Source organism: Plutella xylostella, chromosome 10 (assembly GCF_932276165.1).
Source record: "Plutella xylostella chromosome 10, ilPluXylo3.1, whole genome shotgun sequence".
Classification (NCBI taxonomy): Eukaryota; Metazoa; Arthropoda; class Insecta; order Lepidoptera; family Plutellidae; genus Plutella; species Plutella xylostella.
Window position 1 is genome coordinate 2941946 of NC_063990.1, and position 6164 is coordinate 2948109.

Consider the following 6164-nt stretch of genomic DNA (forward strand, 5'->3'; position numbering starts at 1 on the left):
ACTTACGCGTAGAACTACGTTACAGATGTTAAAAAGTCCTTATCATTTTATTAGAAATAATATTTTTTAATAAACACATCATCTCAGACAATCTTGATCTAAGAAATTTACCTACTCAATCAGGCCAGACCAACAAAAGTTTCAAACAATATTTTCACATCGCCACGAATAATCGTTTCTACCTCGGTTACAAACTGCCGAGAATTTCTCAAACCACTCTCAGGTGATTTGACGCAAATTGATTTTAAATGTACCTACTTAATGGTTTGCAGGTAATTTTTTCGAGAGCCCTCCGCCTCCGTACACGATGTAGGGCCATTGAATACGCATTCGTACATATTTCCCTACACGAAGTCTTCCCTTGACACTGATGTGATGTACTCACTCGACTGGGGTTGGTTAAAAAGATATACATAGGTACAGATGATATTGAAAATTTCGTATTTTTTTCGAAGTCGGTTAGAAACACATAAGTGTGATTTTGATATTGGAGATAGCAAAACAGAAACATAAAAAAATAAAATCAAAGACCCGAGGGCCGGGCTTTGAACCCAGGATCTTTGGTTTACTTCGCCTCTACATCATCCATTAAAAACTATGTACTTAATCAATACCTACCAACCTTAAGTTATACAAACAAAGAATTTTGAATTTGAATCCATTCGGACGTTTCTTTACATACTAAAAAGTCACAATTCACTAAACGCGAAAATAAATATGTCGGGTTTCTTATGTAAACCATCTACATATTTTTCCTGTTTCCAAATATGACATCATTGTATTTACACCGTATTTAAGTACAGAAAGGTAGAATTATATAAATTATCTACCTACATAACATGTTTCCTAGCTCTCGACATTTAAATACATTACCTGAAGATACATTTTACAAGCACGTAATCTTATTTACAGAAGAAGTAAATAATTGTTAAAAGTAAGAATTAAATTAGAGTTTGATCCAATTTATTTATTTTATTGACTGTCAAAGTTACAAGTTTAATTTACGTAAGTAAGTACTTAATTCAATTTAATTGAAAGTTATTTTAGGGGCTATGGTTAAATTAATTATGTCTTTTAGTTAAATAATAGGATTTTACACAATTAGAATTACAATGGAGTTGTTGTGTAAACATGAAGTTTATATATATATATTTCTTCGGACTTGTAAAAACCTAACAAGGCGTAAGTTCATAAAACAGGAAGTATTTTAAATTAATTGGAGTTTTAATAACTACTACTGTCTTTTTCAGTAAGTAAGTACCTATCTATAATTAATATTTAATGGCATTTAAGTAAAAAGTTATAAATAGTTAACTACAACTCTGCAAGTCTAGGTCTACATATGAAAGCAAATATAAGTTCTAGTTTGAATGAGATTGCGACGTTGGCTTCACTCGTAATCCAATCAGAGATCGTATCCGGGACGCAATATAGAAAATGCAGGCCGTTCCGACTGTTACCATTGCTTTTAAATACAGGGTGTGCCAGTCTAAAGTACACATCTAAAATATATTAACACGACTCGTAATTCTAAACAAAAACGATTATTTTGCAGTTACTTTGCTGGTCACCTTCAACGACATTTTACTATGCAGTGTAGTTTGTTTTTACGAATATCCAAAAGTAATAGATCAAAAATTGATTAGAATGATGAGTTGTTTTGTCAAATTTTAATCTGGGACACCCTGTATTGAATGAGTAAGTTTTACCCTTATCAGTAAGGATATCTATTGAATAAAACCTTTTTTTTATTTCTGAAGAGAATGGTGCAACAGTGTTTCCAATATTTTAAAATGATTTCGCGTAAATTTAGATCCTACTATCCGATTTCGAAATTGAAATTTGCGGAGAGCCGTGTAGAACATAATGGAATTCGGTAGGTACCTGAGGACAGAGAGTGTAGAGTAATTTCCTTCTGGAAATTTATCACCTTCAAATGATTAAAAGGAAGATATACGACGACTAACCTTACTATTTTCTTATACGAGTAATTTTATTACATCCGACCGTTAAGTTAAAAAGAAACATTTGAATGTATTTTCACAAATTACTTAATTTAATGTAACTTCAGAAAAGAGCAAACAACTGCCGACAGTTTGCACATTTCACTTGCCTGAAAAAACTTTTACACGAAGTTTAGTGCAAAGCAAACTCGCGAAAATATTTGTCAAAGCGCACGACTTCGCTGCTATGAGTTAAAACAAATAAATTCTTGTTCTAACGAAGCAAAGGACTTGCTGGATGTTGACACAGATACACAGAGATACTTGGATACACAGATACAAGGTTGTGCAGCCGACGACTAGCTTTAGATTCTGCGGGTCTAAGCTAGAGTTTACGAAAAACAAATTTTCCGAGCGCTGACGAAATAAACACAATACTCTGGTTGTCTTAAGCTGCGTACAGACCGGCCCAACGAACGGCCAACGAACGCCCAACAATGGGATTTATCATACATAATACAGGGCAGATTGCAGCATCGAAGGTCAACGAAGCCCGTTCGTTGGCGTTCGTTTGGCCGGTCTGTACGCAGCTTTAACCCTTAATCAAATGGATGATTTTTTTTGATAAAAATGTAAACCAGGTATGGTTTTTAGGTAAGTTGGGTGCGTAGATTACGAAAAAAAGGTTTTTTTATTTTTTTAGTGGGGGGAAAGGGGGGTTTTGCGGTGGGAAATAATTTTCCACTATTCGTGATTGCAAAGCAAAATAATATCAAGTGGGAAACTATTTCCCACTATCCGGCACAGATCACAAATTTTGATTAATATTTACTACAGTTTCTATACAAGCTAGTTGCCGCTACTTTGCTTGTTTTTTTAACCCTTAATCAAATGGATGATTTTTTTTGATAAAAATGTAAACCATGTATGGTTTTTAGGTAAGTTGGGTCCGTAGATTACGAAAAAAATGTTTTAAATTTTTTTTAGTCGGGGGAAAGGGGGGTTTTGCTGTGGGAAATAATTTCCCACTATTCGTGATTGCTAAGCAAAATAATATCAAGTGGGAAACTATTTCCCACTATCCGGTACAGATCACAAATTTTAATTAATATTTACTACAGTTTCTATACAAGCTAGTTGCCGCTAGTTTACACTATCTATTTACACCGCTAATAGTTAGTAAATAACATACCTACTTGCCACGTAATATAAGAACATATACATTTAATAACTCATTACTTATACATATTTATATTGTTTATATTATCACTGCTCATATCATACTACTGATCCTAGAACACCATGTACACCGGTAATTATCTGAGCGAGACGGAAGATCGCATCTGGTCACTGCTGATAACGAAACTGGTTCGTCGCTTCTGCATGCGAGTCGTGCGAGCGACCGAATACCTGAGCCGTGGATTGTAATTGAAATATGTGTGTTGGGTGGTTAATGTATAAACTTAAGATATAAATAAATAAAATAAATAAAATAAAAAAAAAAAAAAGTTTGCTTGTTTTTTTATAAATATTTTTTTGTTTTAGAAAAAAAACTATAAAATGATACAATAGTATTTAGAACAATATTTTAATAAGGAAATATGCAGTCGTTAAGTTGTTCGAGGTAACTATCGGAAGGAGAATTAATACTGTTGACATAGCATGAGTCGTCTTCCGAATCTGTGTCTAATAAATCAGAAATGTCAGCTATGTTTTCGACAGTCTCTTCTAAATTCTTCGTAGTCAGCGATATTACGTTTCTTTTTAATAATTGTTTCAAAATGCTGCAAATAAATAAGAAGAATCTGGAGTAATAAACCGCTTATACTTATCAAAAACCATACATATTAGTTCGTTCAATAAAGTAACATTATATTTTATGTATAGATAAATTTACTACATTTTTACTGCAGGAACAAACAGTGGGAAATAATTTCCCACTTATTTGAACCTACGAAAAAGCAAGAAACACCAGTTTTACCGTGCCAATCACCATAAAATCCATTTGTAAAACAATTTAAGTTTACAATAGTATTGTGGTTAGGTACTTAGCAGATTTTTTTCTCCAAAAATTTTGAAATATCGTCACGAGAACCGGTTTTTGACACAGAAAAATTGAAATCGTGATTTTGACATTGACGTACGATGACAGCTTGCGGTTTTTTTTAAAGTGTTAGCATTAATAAAATCTAAAACTTAATCAAGATTATTTTGTTTCTAATGTTGATATTGATCAGAGTAACCAGTAAAAAAATAAAAATATTTTTTTCGATTCAGACCAAGTGGGAAATAATTTCCCTATATTTGATTAAGGGTTAAAAATATTTTTTTGTGTTAGAAAAAAAGCTATAAAATGATACAATAGTATTAAGAACAATATTTTAATAAGGAAATATGCAGTCGTCAAGTTGTTTGAGGTAACTATCGGAAGGAGAATTAATACTGTTGACATAGCATGAGTCGTCTTCCGAATCTGTGTCTGATAAATCAGAAATGTCAGCTATGTTTTCGACAGTCTCTTCTAAATTCTTCGTAGTAAGCGAAATTACGTTTCTTTTTGATATTTTTTTCAAAATGCTGCAAATAAATAAGAAGAATCTGGAGTAATAAACCGCTTATACTTATCAAAAACCATACATATTAGTTCGTTCAATAAAGTAACATTATATTTTATGTATAGATAAATTTTGTATATTTTTACTGCAGGAACAAACAGTGGGATATTATTTCCCACTTATTTGAACCTACGAAAAAGCAAGAAACACCAGTTTTACCGTGCCAATCACCATAAAATCCATTTGTAAAACAAGTTAAGTTTACATTAATAATATTGTGGTTAGGTACTTAAGAGATTTTTTTCTCCAAAAATTTTGAAATAACGTCACGAGAACCGGTTTTTGTCACAGAAAAATTGAAATCGTGATTTTGACATTGACGTACGATGACAGCTTGCGGTTTTTTTTAAAGTGTTTGCATCAATAAAATTTAAAACTTAATCAAGATTATTTTGTTTCTAATGTTGATATTGATCAGAGTAACCAGTAAAAAAATAAAAATATTTTTCTCGATTCAGACCAAGTGGGAAATAATTTCCCTATATTTGATTAAGGGTTAAGGTAAGCGTCCACCTGCCGTCACCGTATGTTTACACACTATTACACACATACATATACCTACATTGTATATGTATTGCACTAAACGGATTGTCATGAATATAAACTTATACAGGGTGTTGCAAAATTGGTATACTAAGCCGAATCCTACATGTGCAGCATGTTATATCTAAGCCCGAAACTGAAATCAGAATTTGGCAATTCGCGAAAAAAAAATATTTTTTTTCCATAGTAAAAGTCACGTGACCAACAAAGTTTCTATGGAAAATGAATTTTTTTTTTCGCGAATTTTCAAATTCTGATTTCAGTTTTGGGCTTAGATATACCATGCTGCACATGTAGGTTTCGGCTTAGTATACCCTTTTTGCAACACCCTGTATAAACGGCAATACCGATAAATTAAGTGGACGAACTTGTGTGAATTTCTATACAAAGAATACTAAATGCAATGTGTTCGTTGCATACGATGCCGAAAGCAAGACCTTTAAAAGTACCTACCGATTGCATGAGCTCTCGTAATTTCGTTTTTTGTGAAGCTGTTGTAGCCCCAAGGACAGAATGTACGGTGTGTAAGTGAATTTTAGTTAGCTGAATAAAATGTAAGTACTATGTCTGCTATTTTCTAATTAATTATTTTAATTAATTATTATTGGGTACCATCATCTACCTATCTTCGGACATATTTTTCATTTTCGTTGGTTTTATCGTTGGTTTTTAGGGTTCCGTAGCCAAAATGGCAAAAACGGAACCCTTATAGTTTCGTCATGTCCGTCTGTCCGTCTGTCCGTCTGTCACAGCCGATTTACTCGGAAACTATAAGTACTACAGTGATGAAATTTGATGGGAATATGTGTTGTATGAACCGCTACAAAAATATGACACTAAATAGTAAAAAAAAGAATTGGGGGTGGGGCCCCCCATACATGTAACTGAGGCATGAAATTTTTTTTTTCGATGTACATACCCGTGTGGGGTATCAATGGAAAGGTCTTTTAAAATGATATAAAGTTTTCTAAAAAACATTTTTCTTAAAGTGAACGGTTTTTGAGATATCAGCTCTCAAAGTCGTAAAAAGTATGTCCCCCCCCCTCTATTTTTATAACTACGG